Source organism: Lepidochelys olivacea (genome assembly GCF_965140295.1).
Source record: "Lepidochelys olivacea isolate rLepOli2 genome assembly, chromosome: 22".
Lineage (NCBI taxonomy): Eukaryota > Metazoa > Chordata > Testudines > Cheloniidae > Lepidochelys > Lepidochelys olivacea.
The window spans coordinates 11,966,585-11,990,138 of NC_140432.1; the positions used below are offsets into that span (position 1 = coordinate 11,966,585).

The 23,554-nt window shown below is 48.7% G+C and overlaps 1 protein-coding gene and 1 long non-coding RNA gene across 2 annotated transcripts in view; one reads left to right on the forward strand and one right to left on the reverse strand.

Moving 5' to 3' along the window:
• The window catches only part of LOC311511273, a 28,366-nt gene extending 19,447 nt beyond the window's left edge, over positions 1–8,919 (reverse strand). The window contains exons 1-2 of the long non-coding RNA XR_014709241.1: positions 8,701–8,919; positions 8,452–8,579 (exon numbers count right to left, since the gene is read on the reverse strand). This is a non-coding gene — a long non-coding RNA (uncharacterized lncRNA). The remainder of the gene's footprint in view (positions 1–8,451; positions 8,580–8,700) is intronic.
• Positions 1–23,554, forward strand: part of JAM3 (junctional adhesion molecule 3) — a 74,142-nt gene that overhangs the window by 7,032 nt on the left and 43,556 nt on the right. The gene's annotated exons all lie outside the window — the stretch shown is intronic.

Genomic DNA, 23,554 nt, shown 5'->3' on the forward strand with positions numbered 1-23,554 from the left:
CAACCAAGTGGGGTTCAGGACAAGGGCAGGGATCGGAAACTGGGGACAAAAATGTGATCAATCATTCCCCGTGTTCCTTCAAACAAGGACCAGAGGGTCCATGTAGTGCAGGTTTTCAGGGGTGATGAGTAAATACAGTTCCTATTGACTCCCCCGGGGGCCCTCAGTTGTCCCTGAAACTAGGCCATTGGGGGAGGAACTCAGGCTCACAGACTCTAAGCTGCATGGTACCCCCCAAACCTGATGAACCCTTCAGCGGTCAAACCTGAAGGGGGCACCGGCACCCCACTTGTTTGGCCCCAGTGCTGCTGCAGCTTGGCAGCCCCCTTCAGACACAGACTGTCAGGTTTTCTGTATTGTTTAAAATTTGATGCTAAAAAAAGTCCTTAAAAACATCTAATCTTAAATCTCATGGATTTGCAGATGTTGGACCTGGAGAAGTCCCATTAGAGGGACTGCCATTAGCATTTGGCACTGAAATGGGCCTTTGCACCTTGAAGGTGCGTAAATATAATCTCCAGTGCACAGGTGGCCCGTTGTCAGGCAGGACAGCCCCTGACCCCTATGCACAATCCATCCACAATCCTCAGACCAGCTCCCTCTCACGCTCTCAAAAGAGTCAGGGCTGTTGCCTACAGCAGGCTCTGCAATGCTTTGTCTGGTCCAGTTTACATATTATCAAAGGATGGGGTGGGGGGGTGGCATTCCCTCCCCTTGCCTAGTAGATCGCACGGTAGGGGAGCCTTCCCTGCTGCCCAGATGAAATTCAACTGCATCCCATTCATCCTAGTTTAATCTCCAGCGTGATCATATATAGACTGGAGCAGCTTTGATTTTTTTTTTTTAAATAATTTTTACAAATAATAATCACTGTATTAAGCTTTTCCCCACACCCCCCATTTTTATTTAAATTTTCCACAGCTGTGGGAAGTTATGGGTGGAGGAAAGAGATTCAAAAAGGTAAAGCTTCATAACCATTAAAGCACAAGCTGTCAACATCACATCAAAGCAGACAAAGTAAATATCCCTCAAGCCAACCCTAAGTTGTCAAGTTGCATTTTTCTTACTTAGCCTTGCTGTATGTTTGTTGTCCAGCAGTTTGTCTGTGTATGGTGAAATTTACCTTCCCTGATAAAAATCTAATGCTGCCCAGCCTCGTCTTACTAAAGAGTTCTTCCAGCCCCATGACGTGCAGCTCTGGGAACAACCTACTTTGGAAGGGTACATCTACATGGCAGGCAGAGCCTCCAAGCCCAGATTGGCAGACTCAGGCTCATGGTGGCCGTGTAGGCTGGGGCTGACAGTTTGAAGCCAAGGTAGGGGCACCAGCACCCAAGCCACAAAGTCTGCATGGCTATTTTCCCGGTACGCAAGCACGAGCCCTAGTCTGTCGACCTAGACTTGGGGGCTCGCTGCCATGGGCTGTGTAGACATATGCACTGCGCTGCCTTAACACCTAGATGTCAGCAGAGAGGGGTTGTGTTCCCTGTCCTACCACAAACCCAGTCTCCCTCTGCCTCAGTTTCCTCCACCTGCGGATAATGATGCTAATCTACCACCTCCACAGGCTGTAAGTTTGTTTAGTTTTAGGCAAGGCAGACAGCTAAAGGAGTAGAGCCAGCTGGAGGAGTTTCAATCCCACAGTCCTCGCCCAGCAGTGGGCACTGTGCTCTGGCAGCCCTTGCAGCTCCTGTCACACGGCTCTGTGGAACATCAGGTGCTGCAGTGGGCTCTGGAAAACAGCCCTCATGCCAAGTGTGACTAACAGGGAGCTGCTGCCTCAACGTCTCTGAAGTATTTTGAGGACACTTCACAAGCTCGAAGGATCCTTCTGTCCCCATGGCAAGAGAAGAGGCTGCTGTTTAGGCTCCGTGGGAGCAGTGACTAACATCATCCCCCACGTAGTCATTAATAAACCCTGATCCCAGGACGAGGGGCCATGACTTGCCCACCTGCAGCTTGGAGATGGTATTCATGATTATGGGGGAAATCTGCTGACACATCAAAGGGTGCAGGGAACTTGTACTTTCCTGTTTATGGCACTGCCCCCCGCCACCACCACCACCTGAGAAGAGTGGAGGAGTGGAGGTTCTGAGAGGCCAAGAGTGGGCACACAGGGGCCACGCCTGCCAGAGCAGTGCTAATCAGGGGAGCCAGCCCAGGGCCGGCTTCCTGGGCACTCTGCCTGAGAAATCACTGCCCTCCCCAAGGATAGCATGCTCGGCCCCACCCATCCTGGGGTCCCCCAGGGAGAGCCCACATCCTGCCCCAACATCCCACGCCAAGTGTGGGGCGGAGGCACCCAGCACAGACAAGAGGCTAGAGAAATCCAGAAGCAGAGAGAGCTGTAGGTGAGCAAAGCCAGAGTCTCAGCAGATGGACCCGAGTAGGGAGAGGCTCACAGCCCCGGTGGAGCAGATCTCTTAGGGTGCCCCTGCCCAAGAGGGGCACGAAAGGGCCCAGCCCCTCTACAGGCAGGACACAGGCTCTCCTCACCACTGTGTCTCCTGGCCCTCAGCTGCACTCGAGTTCCCTGCTGCCGCAGGGAAAGCGGAAGACCCGCTGTGGGCCAGGTGCCAGTGGCACAGAATCACAGACCCTGGCTTGGAGTTAGCCACTGCCTGGAGCCCGGTCTGACCTAGCACTCTCCCCGACTACGCCAAACCCAGGGAGCAACGGGGGTGATTTTAGCCAAGCACCCTACTGAACTCTGTGACCTCCCCTTGGAAGCAGGTGTTGCCATTCAGATAATCAATCATCAGTACTTGACCACTATCTAGCCTGTAGACATTCAATGCTCTTTACACACTAACCCTATAACATATATGCCTAAGGCAGGTGACCTTCAGACCACTAGCATGGTGTTCTGGAGAAATGGCCCACAGTACCCTGCATAGTGTATTGCAAACCGGGGCATGGGGGTGGAAACGACAAGGCAGGGGACATTACTGTACAGCACTGTGCAGAGGAAATGTCATCCCATGATCAGGGCATCAGGACACCTGCATTCTGTTCCCTGCTCAACTGCTGTCTTGAGCAAGTCACCTCCCCTCGGTGCTGGTTTCCCTTCCTACCGAGGGTCTTGTAAGTTCTTCAGAGAAGAGACTGGCCCTTACCACGTGTGTACACAGCACCTACTAACACAGCAGGGCTCAGATCTCAGCTGGGGCCTCTGGACACTACTCCAATACCGGTTTCATGCACCCGATGCAGGGAGCTGTAGCTCCCGAAAGCTTTTATGCTCAGACAAATTGGTTAGTCTCTAAGGTGCCACAAGCCCTCCTGTTCTTTTTGCTGCAGTACTGCTATGCATGCATTTCCAGTGCAGCAGAGTTGGAGATGCTGGCATCTTAAACAGCCCTCTGGGCTCATTTAGAAGGCAACACTATTTCCACCCCTAACCGGCTGGCGTTGGCTATCCTGGAATCCCCTTCCGCCCCCCTACATCATTGGAAATACATGCAACAGTTCGGTTTTACTGGGAAATGCCAGCTGGGGGAGCCAATTATAACAACTTGTTATTGACACAAGAGGGAGCCCCTGAGCTGGAAGAAATTCTTCCTGAGGCAACTAGACAGCCCGGTGCTAAAGCCCCTGCAGCAAAGCCAGCCTAGCTCCTCACCAGCCGGACACAATGCCTCAAGCCAAAGCCCCGTGTCCCATATCCAATGCACTCTTTATTAGAGGGACGAGAAGATCCTGCTCTTGCAGGGGGACAGTCTCCATCTACTAGGATCCTGTTGAAGATGGGATGGTTCCTATTTCAGGGGCTGATCCTGCAGGGCACTGGGTGCCTCTTGCACTTATCCTGCAAGTCCCTTTCATCATCAGGCAATGAGGGTGCTGGGCTGGTCCGTACAGGCATGGCCAGCGCCACGTGGACACATGATGCTGGCTGCAGGGGTCCCCAGCTACATTTGGCTATTGCTGCAGAAGGGGGTCGAGTCTCACCCTGGCCCCTTCACCTCCCCTAATTGATGGGCACAGAGGCTATTAAAACACAGTCCTGGGCTTGCTCATGACCCTGAGGGGGCTATTTACGATTCAGTACATGTTCCCATGTGTGGAACGCCTTTGGATCAGAGGAATTAAGGAGTGCCTGTTTATTAACAAAGCTATGGAGAGTCTTAGCTTAGCCTCACGTTGTTTGGGGAGCAGCACGGCCAACCAAAACACCTTGCTGTGTGTTTTATTTTTCCATTTCAGCCCTCACCTTTAGAGCTCTCCCTTCATTTTGGGGAATGCTGATACACAACATACCGTGCCAGACCTTTGAAAGGGGATAGCTGGGAGTTTGCAGGCTGGACGCAGTCAGGGTCAGAATTTCTCTCTCTAAACACAAAGTCCTCATGGCTCCCACGTCCTTCTGGAAAGTCAAAACCAGAAGGAGCTTTGGCTGCATTCTCCTCTGTATATACCCTGGCTTATGTCAGGCACAGACCTGTTTCAAAGGGCAACTGATTGCCCAGCTCCCTAGATGTTCATGAAACTAATACTTTGCCTTTCACCTGAGGATGTGAAAGTAGACCTAGTTGGAAACTTGTCAAAAAGAGACTAGAAAAGGACATGCAGTACCTTTCTCAGAGCTGAAGAAGAGCTCTGTGTAGCTCAAACACTTGTCTTTCACCCACAGAAGTTGAGCCAATAAAAGAGGTTTCCTCACCCACTTGGTACCTAAAACAAGTATTTCTTTGAAAAACAAAAAATGCAATTGATGTCTGCATTGAAACGTTGCAAAGATGCGTCCATCTTGAAAACATGTCATATAAAAAGCCCCAAATGAAGTGTTCCAATTATATAGAGACCTCCAATTTCAACATTTTTTGAATGAAAAGTGTTGATTTTTCATTTCTAAGTGAAATTCATTGGTCTCTACCTCTTTTTTTAAAGACAGGTTAAGGAAGGTTGACATTGGAACAAAATATTTTGATTGTCAAAAGACAAATGTTTTGTTTGACCCGAAACAAAACTTTCTTCTGAGTTTTGTTTTGCAGGAAGTTTCAACTGGTTTTTGTTCCATTTCGGATTTTTTTTTTTTTTTTAAATAACGGAATATCCTGGGGAATGGAAGAATCCAGGCTCTGCCAAGCTCTGGGTGTCCGACATGGTTTTGGAGAAATGGTACCTTGCTGCAGCCCAGAGGGAGTGGGGCATAGACCCCAGGGCTCCTTACTCTGATCACTGGACAATGCTGTCTGCTGTGCTCTGCTGACAAGGGCTTGTTCACATGTGGAGCTGGAGGTTGGGCTGGGAGTACCCAGGAAGGACTCCCACCCGGTGAGGGGCAGCTTTGCCATTGGCCAAGCATCTTGGAACATTTTCCATGCTCAGCAACAGTGTCAGGCATTGGTCCGTGCTGGATGCAGGTTACCCAGGCCAGGTGGTCTGGAATTTTGCCCTGTAACTACCTGACATTGGGATCTGGCTTTAGAGCACATCTCTGCATCCTTCTACACCGCAGTCCCACACCCACCCCTCTTCCCAGGCCCACAGGGGGGATTTTGCTCTTTAACTCTGCTGACAGCAGAGTTAGAGTACACCTCTGTCCCCCAAGTAAGGGACGATCTAGCAGGGCTGCTTCCTGACTAGCAGAGCAGTGCAAGAGGTCCCAGATTTGCTGCTGGGAACAGATTACCACAAAACCACTGGGCCAAATTCTACCAGCACCTACCCTCAATATGATCCAGGTGCAAGTGGAGTTGCATGGACATAAGGAAATGCAGAGCAGGGCCTGCTGCAAAGAGCTCAGCGTTCCCTGTTGGCTTGTTTAATCCCTCACAGAGCTAATCTCTGGACAACTCTTTAGCAGAGTCACCAAGGCAGCACACACATGCTGAGAGCAGAGGCAGTGCACAGGGGGTGTTGTTGGGGTGGGTGGTAGCACAAAGGAAGCTAGAGACCCCTCCATGGCCACCCCCCCCTCCAACCTGGGGGAGGGGGAGGGGAAATCTGGGAATTGCAAAGGATAAATGCCCCTAGACCAAGCTGTTGTTCCTTCCCATCTCTCCTACTAACATACATCCAAAGCCACAAAACAATTACTGATCCACTCATAGGGAGGCAGCCTGGCCTAATGGTGTGAGCACAGAGCAAAGAGCCAGGAGTTGTTGAGCGCTAATCCCAGCGCTGACAGAGATTTCCAGTGTAGCCAATTCAAGTCAATTCGCCTATGTACCTCTATTTCCCCCCTACGTAAACTAGAGATAAGGTCACTTATGCACCCCACCGGAGAGCTGCAAGGGTTAAGATGCTTTGGTCCTGACCCCTTAAAATCCCACCTTTCTTGCAAGGATATGCATGGCCTATTTTACAGGAACTCCGCATTGTTCAGTAAACTTCACCCCAGACAGCAGGAAATCCCTTGGAAGCTTAGAGGATGTTTCAAAGGCCAGAGCTGTTAATACTGACAGTTCTGCTTGCCCCTCTAGAAGGATGTCCCGTGGAGCGAGAGAATTTTCAGGATATAGCAATGTACATTCTGAAAGAGGGTGCACTCTAGCAGCAGCTGGAAGGGCAGATAGTGTAACAGAGACCCTGATCATTTAGTACTGAGACCCACAGCATAACAGAGAGGGGGTGTAATATTCCTGCATCACAAGGTGCTGCCGAGATTTCCAAAGCATCCTTTGTCTTCGACAGAGATACACAGGAGACCCGGGAGTCTTCACTTTCCTAGTCACTGACAACGTGGAAAACCAGGATAACAGTAGTGACTGTGAAGGAGACAGGGGTGCTGTGGGACTTTAATGCTGGAAGAGGCCACAGGGTTGCAAGTACCAGGAGAAAGAATGAAGGAGAAAAGGAAAGAGAAAGGAGGAGAAAAAAAAAGGGAAGAATATGGAGGAAAGGAGAGCTACTGACAGGTGGGATTAGCAATGAGAAATTTGCAGCTAAACCAGGTTTGTGTCTTTGCACATTAGCCGAGCATGACAGGATCAATGTGGTTGCTCATCTACCATTTATAAGTGGCAAATTCCCTCTCCTTCCCAATTACCGTGAATTAGGCAGTATATGTCTAATAGCCTTTGCAACAGTGACTGGACTGGCTGAGATTAAGGCATCAAGGCCCAGAGCCTCAAAAGGTATTGGGGATCTTTACTTTCACTGAAATCAATGGGATTTAGGAGCCTAGATACCTTTAAGTTTCATAGATTCCAAAGCCAGAAGGGACCACTGTGAGCATCTGGTCTGCTCTCCTGTATCACACAGGCCAGTGACCTGCCCCAGAAACCATTCCTAGGACAGAGCTTTTAGAAAAGGATCCCATCCTGATGGCAAACTGGTCAGTGATGGAGAACCCACCAGGACACTTGGTAAATTGTTCCAATGGCTAATTGCTCCCACTGTTACAAATGTATGCCTGTGGGACAGGGCCTCAGACCCAGATGCAGCTGTTTTTTTCAGAGGGATTTCTCCTCCAAACTAGTCTGAAAACACTGCGCAAAAGCAAGGGGCAAATATACCCCCATTAGTTTAACACCCCCAACCGGCACAATGGCTTGAAGTTCAAATCCTTCTAGAGCTACCTATGGTGAATGCACCTGCCCCACTCATACAGGGCACAAAGGAACTACAGTTCCCATGTTCATCCAGGGACTGATAGCAAAGTCCATACTCAGTCCCACTAGCCCACATGGGAGCTTGGCCCTTCCAGGGGCTCCAGGTATGGGATGGGTATTTCCCTTAATGTAACAATGCACACACAGAGCACTCCATATCTAGCTCTCAAGGCACTTTATACAGCTAGGTATGGATCCTCATGCAGGTGAGGAAAGAGATGTCACTGGCAGAGCCAGGAACAGAACCCAGGACTCCTGCCTCCCAGCGGAGTGCCTTACCCACTAGAACACACTGCCCCCAGAGAGGCTGTTCTTCACAGCCTGCATGCCCATGTCTAAGGAAGGGGACTCCAGCCTACTGCTTATTAGAGCAGCAACCAGCCTGGGATTGACTATGCCTGGGTGTTGCTCCCATTGACACCTATGGGAAGTTTGGCACACGGAGAGCTTACAGGGCAGCTCGCTGTGGGACAGGGCATGGACTTGTTCACTAGCAGGGAACTCAAAGGAGAGCTACAGTGCGTAAACCGCAAGATGGTGGTTGAGCGGTAAATCACCACCCTTGGGCAGGGAAGGGTGGTTAAGCGATAAACCATACCAGGGTGTGTGTTAGCTGGCTATTGAAGCATTGTGGGGGGTGGGGTGGGAGAAAGGCCCTTGGCTGACATGGTATATTACTATTCAAGCATATTTAAACAATTGCAACAGACAGCTTGGAAAGTTACATAGTTATTTTTGGAAAACCAAAACGACTCTGCCTCATCTTGTACCAGAATAAACAGCACCTACCCAGGGAAGGAGTGAAAACAGTGGGGCGTGGGAGACAAGGAGAGAATCAGGCACTGATACAATGGGGGTCAATGAGCAGACAACACAGCAGCTATTGACTTACCCACAGAAGAAGCCAAGACACAGGGTCCTGCTCGAAGTTATGCTGTAGAATCAGGGTTGCCAGCTCACTGATGTAGCATGTGCACTCCAAGCACAGGACTCAGAGTCAGGAAGCAGAGTTTAATTTGCCTGGAAAAAAAACGGCAGGTTTGGGGCCTTAGAACAAACAGCCCCAATTTTATTCATATTTTGGCATTGATTGTTATTTTGCCATACTACCAGAATAGCCAATACCCTTCCCCACACACACCTTCTCCCTCAGGTTAGTTTCCTCCTCCTTTTGTACCTGTTTACCCAGCAGGGCAAGGAGCCCCAGGTGCAGCTGCTCCCCAAACACTTAACCCTTTCTTGCCTGATTCCACACCCCTGAGAGAGGAAAAGGAACCTTGGGGGCCTCTGGAACCCAGATGGACTGTGAGCCACTGCTTGCTGGCTAGCCTGGAAGCCTGGTACTCAGGATATGGCTTTAGAGAATCAGTGCCCTCTCCCAGGCACTTCATGGCCCTGGGAACTGAGAAGCCTAATGTGATAATGACCAGCTGGCCTTGTAATTTGCAACTCTGTAGTTTGCTAGGGAAAGGGGTGGGTGAGAGAGGAGCTGGCTGTGAACTAAGCCAAAGGAAAGCTGCAGAACTATGCTGCCAGCCTGTGGGGCATGCTCTCTCAAAACAGATGCTGTTTATTCGGGGGTGGGGGGAGCATCCATTGCATACACCATGTGCAAGCTGCAGCTTCCTCACCTCATCTGGGCTTTTCTGGGGCTGGCGAGAGACTCAGTAGGGTCATTATGGGCCAAGCAGGCAAACCAAAGGATGATGCTGGTTGTGCTTTTGCAAACTGTATCAGCTCGCTTATGCTGTTGCCAGAAGGGAATCCAAAGTTCAGGGAGTCCAGTTCAGATCACCTGTTCTGAGGCCATCTCTAAGTGTGACCCCCAAGGGCTGAATCCTCCCCCACAGCACCAAGCCTGCGTTAATGAGTTTTCACTCAGGGATGCCCCACGGGGGTCAGACCCCTTCAGGCTGTGGCATGCTAGGAGTGACAGCTGCTTCCTCCTCTGGGCTGCAATGGCCACTGGGCTATTGGAGCTCTAAAGCAGCTGTGTCCCTTCTCCATGGGGGAGTTAGCTGGTGACCCCAGGTAGTCGCGATTCCACCAGCCACGCTGCTGCAAGCTGGTGTGTCTGGACACTCAGGGAGTGTGGACTCACCTCTGGGGTGGCTTACCACATCCAGGCTTCCAGGGACTGCACCAGTGGAGAGAATGGAATGGCGTTTATCCTGAGGTTAGGTTTCAATGCCCAATGAACCCCGACTGGGCAAGGATTGCGGCCCTCTGCCACTCCCGCTGATCTCGGACAGGAGATGGGTAGGGAGCAGTATGAACAGAGAAACAATTTCGAATTGGAGGGCTGGGTTAAAAATACCCAACATCCATAAACAAAGGCGGGTAGCCAGGCTTAGGAACAGAGCAGCTTGGCAGGTACAGATATATTTTAAACGATCTGAATATTCCTGAGAAGTAAGTTGTGCTGGATTGGGGCGGGAGTGGAGACCCAAGTTGACTCTGGGATAGCAGAGGTGGGGTACTCAGGGATAGCAGGAATTTCAGAGCTATGGAGAGTCAAAGAGAAAGGGCCAGGAATTATGCTAACGGCTGTGGGTAGTTTACCAGACAGCAAGACATTCAGACAGTCTGATCCAGAAAGCACATGGGATACAAGGAGTGGCCTTAACTACCCTCATACTTGGTAAGGCAATTCACATCTTTTCATGTATTTATACCTGCTCCTGTATTTTCCACTCCATGCATCTGATGAAGTGGGTTCTAGCCTACAAAAGCTTATGCCCAAATAAATTTGTTAGACTCTATGGTGCCACAAGGACTCCTCATTGTTTTTGCTGAGACAGACTAACACGGCTACCACTCTGAAACCCTTAACTAACTGGGATTTCTCATCCTTCTTAATGCCTGCGGCCATTGGGTATTTTAGGTATAACCTTAACATTGATTTCTGAGGCTGTTTTACCTCAGAGAAACTTACTGTGTTCCTTTAACCCTTATTTTCCTGACATATGTGGGATACATTTGTAAATTCAACTGCATCTGTATGAAGCTGTGCAAGAGGGAGGGGGTATAGCAGAGACAGATACAGAGAGGGGAGGGAGAAGCCCTCCTGGATCTATTCCTGGCTCTGCTAATGACTTGCTGTGTGACCTTAGGCAAAATCATTTGTACTGGTGTGCCTCAGTTTTCCCTCCGTTGGTTGACTCATACAGGGGTGCAAGGCTTAATTAATGACTGCATCCCAGCTCCTTGGCCTCACCATCAGTTTCAGGAAGACAGAGGTCTTGTTCCAAGCAGCACCTCATTCCAATGCCCCAAGCCAGACATCTTCATCCAAGGCACACAGCTGAAAAATGTGGATCCGTTCTAGTGTTTGGACAGCACTGTCTCGAGTGATGGTTCCCTTGATAAGGAAATTTCCTCCAAAATTAGTAAAGCCAGCCAAGCCCTTGGCCAACTCCAAACAAAAGTCCTTAACCAATTTGTCTCCCCACCAAACTGAAGATCTAGAGTGCAGTGGTTCTAACATCTCTCCTGTATGGATCTGAGACATGGACTCTTTACAGACGTCACGTTACACAGCTTGAGCAATTTCACATGCCCTCCCTTCGGTCAGTCACGAGCATCAGCTGGCAGGACAGAGTGACTGACATGAAGGTCCTTGAGAGGGCAAATGCAACCAGCTTTGAGGAAACACTACTGAGAGTACAACTTACGTGGAGCGGACATGTCATCAGAATGGCAGACCACTGTCTCCCAAAACAGATCTTGTCTGGGCTGCTGAGGCAAGGCAAAAGGAAGAAGGGTCATCCACATAAGAGCTTCAAAGATAACCTGAAGAGCAGTCTCCAGCGGGCTGATATCAATCTCAAAGAACGTGAGCAAATGGCTCAGAACAGGACTCACTGGTGGTCTCTGACAAGATCAGCATGTAACAGGTTTGAGCAGGATCAACAATATCATCTCCAGGCATCATCAAACATCATAGATATGGACTTCCCATGTGCTCAGCGCTGCTGACTCCGTGCATCAGGGTTCGGACTTCAGAGACATATGCGTAGCCATAGGTGGGAACCGCGATATTATCATCATCGTCGTCAGCGATGGATGACCAACCAACAACAGTGAAGTTCTCTGAGATGCTCAGGTGAAAGGTGCTATAAAAGGTGCAGAGGCCAAAAGTTGTCTGGGAAGCTCACCAATGTAAGGCAGGATTTTGCTTTCAAATAGCCTCTTAGTGGGTGCAATCCAGAAGTTCAGGTACAGTCCTTACTCAGGCAAATCTGCCATCGGTTTCAGTGATGAAGAATCGAGTAGGAAGAGCCATGTGGTTTGGCCCAATGTGGGTAAAAGCCGTGCCCAAGTGCAGTGGGTTCCCTCTCACTTGGCAGTGCAGAGTGCTGCTCATGGTCTATTCCTAATACAGCTGAGCGAGATACCATCACTCCCTGATGATTTGACTGTGTCACCAATTAGGCACGCAAGAGTGGATGAGCCCGGGAAAGGATCCAGACCTTCCAACACCACTCTGGCTGTTGGAATTTGTCCCTTGACTGAACAGCATTGCCACAAGCCTCCTGTTGTTTTAAGAGGAATTTCCCATGGTCTCAAATGAAATGGTCTAACCTCAGGGCTGGTGTTCTAGCCACAGGGCAATGTGATCAGCCTACACAGAGCCTCCCAGCTTCTGAGTGATCTCCTGACAGGACCTCAGCCCTAGAAATGGGCTGCAGAATAGAAACTTGTCACAACTAGAAGATCTTTAAAAACAATCTGTAATGACTCTAATGCCGGCAAAAGGTGCCAAGTGGACAGCCCTGGAGATGGAGATGTTTGGTGACACACACAACAGGTGCAGCATGGCTCTGGGGCTGGGTCCCTGGCGTGTCAGGCTGGACATCTGGCAGTATCTTCATTTCATTTTTTTATAAAAGGTTTTTGTTTTCTTTTCAAGAGGAGATAAATATGGAAATGCGTAGGGCAGCTAGCACTGCACCATGGCTATTATTTGAATAGCAACAGCACCAGGGCCCCATTGTGGAAGCACAGAACAAATGGATGATCCCAGGTCCCAAGAGCTCACAGTCTAAGCAAACGTGGCAGAAGTTTTGGGTTTCTCTATTGATTACACATAACTGCATCACAGACACAGTTGTGGGAGGAGGCGGCTGGTGGTTTGGGTATCTAAAGTCGTTGGCACCTGAAAAGGTCTGAAAGGCAGTTTGGGATTGTGGGATAAACACATCTGCTGGGTGTTTCTCCTAAACAATCAGTAGTGAAATAGTTAACAAATTCTTGTGGCACACTTCCACAGCAAAGTGCAGCTTGCCTGACTGCAGAATGAGGGACCCTGATGTGGCAGTCTTCCACTGCACCCCATGGCAGCGCACCATGGCACTGCTCACCCTGCCTCAACTTCCCTGCGGGTCGTCAATGGTTAGCAGTCACCTCCAACAGGGTCCTCAGCCCTCAAGGGTTCCAAAATATAACAAAATCAAACAGGAGGGACATCCATTGTGGTATCCCTGACTGAGCCCAGCCCTTCCTCTCCATCTGTCTTTTCTAGTTAACACTTCTCTGAACTCCCTGATTCAGCCCTATCTTCCCTCAGGGAGGTTCTGACAGGCAGCAAGCCAACACTGCTTCCTAGGTCGAGCCAGATTTCTTTCACCAAGTAAGCGCTAGAGAGACCTACTCCTTTTGCCAGCCAGCCCCACGACCAGACTGGGTTCTTCCCTTTTAGTTCCTCCCTCCAGGCCTAAGACCTACAGCATGTATAGAGGGCAGTGCTAATTGAGCCCACAGGCTCTCCCCTTTACCCCTGGCCAGACTGGAGTTTTGTACATCCCCCTTGCAGCTGCGTATGGGCCATGGCAGTGCCCACTTGCCCCATCTCCGTCTCTAATTAATCCCATAGCCCATTCACTCCCTGGCTTCTTTGAGGGGCTTCCAACGAGGGGCCATTTGGGCTGTTAACATTCGTGTCCATTCAGAACTGGCCTAGGACTCCAATTCATTACCCACTGCGTGGTCACACCTTCCAGGTGCTACCAACCTCGGACCACTTCCTGCAAGCTCTCTGCCTGTGGGACACTGATTTCAAAGGGAGATTCTCTGTGCAGGGTTGTAGAACTGATCCCCTGGGCTAGAACTGAACTGGGAAGCTAGGGGAGAAAAGCTAAGGAACTGTTCGATCCCCTGAGCCATTCACCGCCCTAAGAAGAGACAGCTCAAAGGGGCTGGGTCTTTTTTAAAACACAAGTTGAGAGGAAGATTGGTCTTGTGGCCACATTAGACTGGTGCTCAGTAAATCTAGGTTCAGTTCCCAGATCTGGCACAGGCTTCCTATGTCACTTTGGACAAGTCACTTCACCCGTCTGTGTCTTGGTTTCCCACCTGCAAAAGGGGGATCATAACACTTACTGTGCCTGTCTTGAAGCGCAAGCTCCGGCCTCAGGGCAGGGACTGTCTCCCACTGTGTGTCTGCACAATGGGGCTTTGATCTCCTTTTGGGCCACTTAGACCTTAGTCCATCCTGTGCATTGCTGCACATTGGGCTACCCACATTTGCCATCCTTGCCTGACAACTGCCCTTCTCTCCAAATCTTCCCATTTCATGTTGAGGTGCTTGATGTCATTCAGAACTGTTCATTTCCATGTTATTCATAGTCTTCCTCTCTTTCTTCTTGCGTTTTCTGGCTTCCATTCAAGGGCGGTATTTGATAAGCATTCTTTTTCCATTCTCAGCACATGTCCCAGCCACTGATGTCTTCTTTTGTAGATTATTTGTGAGAGGGTACCTTGTCCAGCAATTTTTATGACTTCTTCATTCATCTTCCTACCTCTATATGTTATTCCCAATATTCTTCTGAATATATTTGTGATGAAATGCATCCAGCTTTTGCCTCTCTTTCTTGGTAAGTTGCCATGTCTCACTGCTATATGTTGTGATGGCGATAACAATTGCTTTGTGCACATTCAGTTTTGTCTTGCGGGAGATGTTTTTGAGTTGTCAGATGGTTTTAAGTCTTCCAAATGCAGTGTTTGCCTTCCTGATTCTTCTTATTTCCTCGGAACTAGTACCATCCTGACTGATGGTACTTCCCAGATATGTAAAATTGTCCACCTTCTCCAGTTTCTGTTCTTCAGTTTTGATTTCTGTTCCTATAGTCCCCATTAACATGAGTTTACATTTCTTTGCATTGTATCTCAAACCTATCTTCTCCATTACTTCTTTTACTTAGTTTGGGCATTTTTGTAGTCTGTTGGCATCTTCACTGATAAGAGCGATGTCATCAGCAAAGTCTAGATCAAATAGCCTTGAATTGTTCCATTTTAGGCCATATGTATCACCGTTGCATTGTTTTAATCCATAGTCAATGACTAGCATAAAGAAAAAAGGAGACAGGAGGCATCCCTGTCTTACACCTGTCTTGATGCTGAAGGGCTTACTCAATCCATTTTCCACTCTAATGCAGCATTTTGAGTTGGTGTAGAATGCCTTCATAATGTTAATTAATTTTATTGGCATTCCATATCGTTCCACAATTTTCCATGTTGTTTCTCTGTTTACTCTATCGAATGCCTTTTGAAAGTCCATGAAATTGATGGCAAGACTTCCTTGGAATTCAATGGTGTTCTCAATAATCCATTTCAGGGTGAAAATAGCGTTTGTGAACGATCTCCCTTGTCTAAATACAGATTGTTGTTCACATAGGGTGGTATCCACTAGGCCACTAGGCACCGCAAATAACAATATAATCCTAATTGTCTTCCTGTTTCCTTAGGCAGCATTCAAATCCCAACCCTGCCACACGCCTTTCCCCACAAACCTCCATAAAGCCCCACAGGTTTCTCCTCTCCTTCATTCTCTTGTCATCTTTACTCAGTTCTGACCCAGGCAACAGGCACTCGAGTCAGGATTTAGGCCATACTGTCTTATTCTGCGTTTCTTTTCCCAGCACCCCTGACAATAAGGCTGTTTGTATTAGAGCAAATTGTTCATTCACTTGCTTCACCTCCATCACTCCTCATTGCAGATGTTAGCTGCAGACTCAGCCTAGCTCCTCCCCATCACATACCCTTTCTCTTCTGACACCTCCTGCAGATACCTCTCTTTTCATTCCAATCATGGTCGGCGAGCTCTTCAGAGAGCAATGAAATCACAGAGACAGGTTTATGCTGCCCCCCATCACAGCGGAATGCAGCTCTATCCTGCAAAGACCAATTCTTAGCCCATATTTTATTCTCCTCACTTGTTTCAGCATTAAATAATAAAATGTGAGCTCCATTTGTGTGTGAAAAATCAATGTTTTACACCGCAGCGCTTTGCCATCCCGGCTTGATGGGAACTGTGGCCCTTGTATAATATTTATGGTGACTAAGTTTGCTTGTCTGGTTTCACATTTCAAATGACTCCGTAGTGGCAATGGCAGATTAAAAGGCAGAACATTGCTCAAATGGAAACACAGTGGAGGCAAGGTAAAACAGGAGGCCAGGATTAGTGAGAATTCTAGAGATCTGCAATTATCTCATGTGCCTCATTTCTAGTGCAAGGATGCAACATTAAAGGGCATGTTTAAGGTGTCAGGCATTGATGTTCTCCTCTAACAGGCACCAGGCTGTTCATAGGCATAAGTGATGATCCCTTTGCCCTCTTATTCTTCTTTCGTCCTGTCTCTCCTACTCTCTTCTTTCCTTCCTTCTCTTCTCCTCTCTTCTCTCACTGCTACTAGAAACAGGAGTAGGGTCCTTTGGAGAGCACCTGAGCCAGCGCACAATGAAACACTATTAGCTCTTTTATCAAAGTTGCAGTGATACATGAAAAGTGACGATGTCCAAATGGCTCCTTACTCAACTTGGGCCTGATCCAAAGTCCATTGAAGTCAATGGGAATTTTTCCATCCATTCATGTCCCTAACCCTTTGGGCAGAACTACTCACTTTACCAATTAAAACAAGTTGTTACTACTTTTCACTCCTGGTAGCTCTGCAGAACCAATCGAATGAAAGGAGAGGGAGCTGGAGTTTAGTTCAGCCGGTGCATTGCCAACGGATCATTAACTAAGTTCCAATCACAGAAGATTGAAAGGGTGGTGATGCAAGAGCTAAAATCAACCCAGCTTGACTCTCAGAACCCACAGTGAGTTTGCAGGGCTGGCAGTCAGGAAAAATAAAGATCTTTCGACTTGTGAACTGAGGAGATTGGTTCTGGGGTCACTGAAAGAGGATCGACATGGAAGCTTGTGATGCTCTTGCACAGAATCACTTTTCAAGGAACTTTTTTTTTTAAAATTAATAAACTGAGCTTTGTGTCCTCGCAGAAACAAGCTGATGCAGCATGTCTGTGGAACAGACCCTCTAACCCGAAGACATTCCAACAGTGCTCTGGGATCTTTAGTGGCTGCCTGTTGCTTTACGGATAGAATTTAAGGAGTTAGTTTTGACTAGGTTGAAAATTTTACGTCAAAACATTTCTTCAAGAGAAAACAGCTCTTAAATCAAATGGGAATTTCCACAACAAAGAATTTTCATTGAAAAGTTTGGGTTTTTGTCAAAAGACTGAAAACAGAAAAAAATTGTTGCAACTGAAAACTGAAAAATTCAGCTACAGATGAAAATTGTCAGTTTTGTTTGCTGAAAAATATTTTTTTTTGTTTCTCAAGATTTTGATTTGATCAAATCCTGAACATGTTAAAAGAAGAATTTTCAGGAAAATGAAAAATAAATGTTTTCATTGACATTTTTCATGCAGAAAAAACCCAACCAACTCTCATGTGGATCTTTAAAAGCCTATTTATCTTTATATACAGGTACTCAAAATGATAGTATCTGAACACCTCACAGTCTTTCATGTATTGATCCTGACAACAAGCCCTCTGAGGTAAGCAGCGGCTACAATCACCATTTTAATCATTGGCACACGGGGTCCAGAGAGGTGAAGTGATTTGCCCATGGTCACACAGAAAGCATGTTTCAGAGCAGGGAATTGAAACAAAGACTCCAGCTAAGACCCTAACCCCTTACACCTTTCTTGAAACCTGTCTATTGGACAGTGTCGCAAGTACAACCTGTTCTCCTCTGGGGCGGGGAAGGGGCGTTATAGCCCCATGGCTGGGTTTACCTGACAACCCTTAACCTTAGGGAGGAGTAGCCCGGGAGACAGAGTCAAGTCACTGCAGCCACCCTCCATTGCAGAGTAGCGCAGTCCAGGGGACACATTTAAGTCACTGCAGCTGCCCTCACTCCCGGGGCGGAGCAGCCCAGGGAAAACAGTCAACTCACTGAGGCAACCCTCCCTCTCAGGGCAGCGTGGCACGGGGGACACAGTCAACTCACTGCAGCCACCCACCCTCTCAGGGCAGCATGGCCCAGGGAACTGGGTCCAGACACTGTGGCCAGCCTCTCTCACAGAGCCGCAAGCCAGGGGTACACAGTCAAGTCACTGCGGCTGCACTCCCTTGCAGTGTGGCGTGCTCCGGGGTACACAGTCAAGTCATTGAGGCCATCCACTCTCGCAGTGCAGCGTAGTCCGGGGGACACAGACAAGTCACTGTGACCACCCTCCCTTGCAGGGTGGTGCAGCCCAGGGGCCACAGTCAAGTCACTACAGTCACCCTCCCTCACAGGGCAGTCTGGTCCGAGTGACAGAGTCAAATCACTGAGGCCATCCTACTTCGCATGGTGGTGTGGTCCAGTGTACACAGTCAACTCACTGCAGCCACACTCCCTCGCAGAGTGGCGTGCTCTGGTGTCACATTGTCAAGTCACTGCGACCGCCCTCCCTCTCAGGGTGGCACGGTCAAGTCACTGCGGCCGCCCTCCCTACCAGGGTGGCATGTCCTGGGTCACAAAGTCCAGTCACTGCGGCCGAAATCCGTTGCAGGATGGCATGGTCCGGGGTAAACAGTCAAGTCACTGTGGCCACCCTCCCTCACAGGGTGGTGTGGTCTGGGGTACATACTCAAGTCACTGCGGCTGCCCTCCTTCAAAGGCTGGCATGGCCCACGTCACAGAGTCCAGTCACTGTGGCCAGCCTCTCTCGTAGGGTGGCGCGTCCCAGGTCACAGAGTCCAGTCACAGCAGCAGCCCTCCCTCGCAGAGTGGCACTGATTGGGGGAAACAGTCAAGTCACTACAGCCGCCATCCCTCGCAGAGTGGTGCGGTCTGGGGGACAGAGCCGAGTCACAAGCAGCCCTTTCTTTGGGGTTCAATTTACAGGCATTTAACTCTTCTGAGATGTGTGTTGTCACTGATGCAGCCGATGTGTCTTCTAGACCATCTAGAAATGACCATCTAGAAATGAATCTATTGGCCTACCCCTGACATCAAGATAACTTTCACAACGACTTAATACTGCATGCCCATCTGCATCGGTGTATTCCTCAGCCACGTGTGCTCATTTTTTGAATGTGGGGTGAGATAGTTATTTGTTTTTTCAACTCCTGAGTCTTTCACTGTTGTATCACATGCTTCTAACCAGTCAGTTGAGTTTCTTGCAGAAAGATAGTGAGCATTTGCCTGTCTCGTTCGGAACCAGTGTCCAACTTTAGGACTTACAAGTGACAATGCACTTAACACTGGCCTCCAGTTTGTAGGTGCGGTATCTCTTGCTTAAATAGAATGTATGATGCGACAGCCATGTTTATTTGCATATTCTGTGTGTCTCCAGTATTCTTAACAGCCTCATTAAGTACTTCTAAAATTGGCGTTGACAGTCACTGGCTTATAAGGCTTTCTGCATGTCCATGCAATCCAGAGGGACGGTGTTTTGCAATTCTTTCATGTAGGTTGTCGGTATAGGTTTTGCTGAATGGTCTGGTAAACCAAGCTCCTCCAGTGTAGAGTCAGAAACTGCTCCCGGCTGGCAGGGGAGCGCTGTGTGTGTGGGGTGTGTGTGCCCAGATTTATCTCTGTACCTGCCCTCCCCTAAGGGTCTGTGGAGGAGCAGCATTTGAGGGATGGAGTGAGCATTAATGCCAGCTGCTCCATGCATCCAGGTGAGTTTCCATATGTGGGTGCAGGAGGGGGGTTCAAGGGTTCGGGGTGAAGGGGGTACAGTGCAGGGACTTGGGGTGCAAGAGGGGAACAGGACTTTGGGGTTCAGGAGGGAGATGCAGGGGTTAGGAGCACAGGAGGAGAGTGCAGGGGTCGGGATAAAGGGGAACAGTGTAGGGGTTAGGGGCAGTGGGAGAGTGGGGAGCCCACAGGGGCCAGGGAGAATGGGGGGCACCCACAGGAGCAAGAGCACTGTGCCCACGGGTCCAGGGGTGCCAAAATACAAGTTTGCCCAGGGTGCCATTTTCCCGAAGGCTGGCCCTTCTTGAGGTTCCACCCAGCTCTCAGTGATTTCAGCTCTCCGTGGGGAAGCCTCACTACTCGTGCAAGGCTGGGCAGTCTCTTCCACAGAAACACTGTCCCACAGCAGGTCTCAGCACTGCAAAAGTTGAGGATCTCTCGAGTCATCTAGACAGACGTATGTGTAGTGAGGGGGAGGAGCCAGTGGCCGTAGTACATGTAGGTACCAATGACCTAGGGAAGGGTAGGAGAGAGGTCCTGGAGGCCAAATTTAGGCTACTAGGTAAGAGACTGAAGTCCACGACCTCCATGGTAGCATTCTCTGAAATGCTCCCAGTTCCACATGCAGGGCCAATTAGACAGGCAGAACTGCAGGGTCTCAAAGCGTGGATGAGACAATGGTGTACAGAGGAGGGGTTTAGATTTATTAAGACTTGGGGAACCTTTTGGAAGCCTATCTTTCCTTGCCAGAGGATGCTTTGAAGGCCAAGACTCTAACAGGTTTAAAAAAAGAAGTAAATTTAAGGAAGGTAGGTCCATCAATGGCTATTAGCCAGGATGGGCAGGGATGGTGTCCCTAGCCTCTGTTTGCCAGAAGCTGGGAGTGGCCAACAGAGGACGCATAACTTGATGATTACCTGGTGTGGTCAATCCCTCTGAAGCACCTGGAACTACCTGTTCTGTTCATTCCCTCTGAATCACCTGGCATTGGCCATTGTCAGAGGACAGGACACTGGACTAGACAGACCTTCGGTCTGACCAGTATGGCTGTTATGGTCTTATGTTCTATTATTTTGTTACCATGGTAAGCAAGTTACAGTATCTCTTATAACCTAGATGGAGTTCCCCAGACACCTAGGCTCCAACCCACTTGTGTCATGGATACTGTTGCCCTGACAACAAAGCTCCGGCATCCCGTGTCTCCTAGATACTGTTGCCCTGGTAGTCAAGGCCTGAGCAGCATCCTTCCCTCCTTTCTCCTGAAGCCTCTTCCCGCCCCCCATGCTGGGACCCGTCCATACCGGGAATGTGAAATCTCCGGCCCTGGGAGCCAGGGTCTCTGCACATCCCATCATGGCACTCAGGCGGTGGGCACTGCTGCTGCCGATGCTTGGTGAGTTCCAGCCAGGGAGAGGCAGAGAGATGCTGAGTCTGGGAGACTATAATGCCCTGGTGCGGGGGAGCGGCCATGCCCTGCTGCACAGGGGAGCATGGGAGGGGGAACCCACCGTTCAAATCACCTGAAGGCTATGACACACAACCTCACCAGTCCTCACCCTACTGTGCAATCCCGTCCGAGAGACGACTATTGTACTTCAAGGGAGTGTTTGACCATGTAGCTCAGAACGACACACAGCATCCAGAGTGCCTTCATCCTCTACTCAGGGTTGACTATGCAGGGGACCTGGAACAAGACTTTACATCACGGGAAGTAGAGACCAGACTTTCAAAGACATTGATGAGATCTTCATCATATGGACACATAGGAAGGAGGCCCTTGAAGAATTCCACCTGGATTTCAACAATTTCCATCCCACCATCAACCTCAGCCTGGACCAGTCCACACTAGAGATCCACTTCCTGGACACTACAGCGCAAATAAGTGATGGTCAGATAAACACCACCCTATAGTGGAAACCTACTGACCACTATACATACCTACATGCCTCCAGTTTCCATCCAAGACAAATCACACGATCCATTGTCTACAGCCAAGCCCTAAGATACAACCGCATTTGCTCCAACCCCTCAAACAGAGACAAACACCTACAAGATCTTTATCAAGCATTCTTAAAACTACAATATCCACCTGCGGAAGTGAGGAAACAGATTGACAGAGCGAGACGGGTACCCAGAAGTCACCTACTACAGGACAGGCCCAACAAGGAAAATAACAGGACACCACTAGCCATCACGTACAGCCTCGGCTGAAACCTCTCCAGCACATCATCAACGATCTACAACCTATCCTGAAAAACGATCCCTCACTCTCACAGACCTTGGGAGGCAGGCCGGTCCTCGCTTACAGACAGCCCCCCAACCTGAAGAAAATACTCACCAGCAACTACACACCACACCACAGAAACACGAACCCAGGAACCAATCCCTGTAACAAACCCCGTTGCCTACTCTGTCCCCATATCTACTCTAGTGACAACATCAGAGGACCCAGCCACATCCGCCACAGGGACTCATTCACCTGCACATCTACTAATGCACATCATCTAATATGTCGTCATGTGCCAGCAATGCCCTTTTGCCAGGTACATTGGCCAAATCGGACAGTCTCTACGTAAAAGGATAAATGGACACAAATCAGGCATCAGGAATGGTAACATACAAAAACCAGTAGGAGAACACTTCAATCTCCCTGGACACTCTATAACAGATTTAAAAGTGGCCAGCCTTCAACGAAAAAACTTCAAAAACAGACTTCAAAGAGAAACTGCAGAGCTACAATTCATTTGCAAACTTCACACCATTAATTTGGGCTTGAATAGGGACTGGGAGTGGCTGGCTCACTACAAAAGCAATTTTCCCTCACTTGGTATTGACAGCTCCTCATCAATTATTGGGAGTGGCCCACATCCACCCTGACTAAATTGGCCATCAACACTGGTTCTCCACTTGTAAGGTAACTCCCTTCTCTTCATGTGACAGTATATTTATGCCTGTATCTGTAATTTTCACTCCATGCACCTGAAGAAGTGGGCTTTTTTACCCATGAAAGCTTATGCCCAAATGCATCTGTTAGTCTTTAAGGTGCCACCAGACTTCTCGTTGTTTTTGTGGATACACACTAACATGGCTACCCCTCTGATACTTTGCAGAAAGATAGGGAGCATTTCTTTGCCTGTTTTGTTTGGAACCAGTGTCCAACTTCAGGATTTACAAGAGAAAATGCCCTTAACACTGGCCTCCAGTTTGTAGAGTATGGTATCTCTTGCTTAAATAGAAAGTATGATGAGACAGACATGTTTGTTTGCATATACTGTGTTGTGTTTCCAGCATTCTTAACAGCCTCATTATGTACTTCTAAAATTGGCTTTGACAGTCACTGGCTTGTAAGACTTTCTGCATGTCCATGCAATCTAGAGGCAAGGTGCTTTGCAGCCTTTTCATGTAGGTTGTTGGTATAGGTTTTGCTGTTTGGTATGGCAAACCAAGCTCCTCCTCTTTTACTATACAAATCCATGATATGGCCACATCTTGAATACTGCATGCAGTTCTGGTGGCACAATCTCAAAAAAGATATAGTAAAATTGGAAAAGGTACAGAGAAGGGAAACTAAAATGATTAAGGGTACGGAACAGATTCCATCTGAGGAGAGATGAAGAAGACTGGGACTTTTCAGCTTGGAAAAGAGATGACTAAGAGGGGATATGACAGCAGTCGATTAAGTCTTGACTGATGTGGCGAAAATTAATAAGGAAATGTTATTTACCCCTTCCCTTAACACAAGAACCAGGGATCACCCTATGAAATTAATAGGAAGCAAGTTTAAAACAAACAAAAGGAAGTACTTCACATAGTGCACAGTCAACCTGCGGAACTTTTTCCCAGGGGATGCTGTGAGGCCAAGACTATAGCAGGGTTCAAAAAAGAACTAGATAAGTTCATGGAGGAGAGCTCCATCAATGGCTATTAGCCAGGATGGGCAGGGATGCAACACCATGCTCTGAGTGTTCCTAGCCTCTGTTTACCAGAAGCTGGGAGTGGACCACAGGGGATGGATCACTT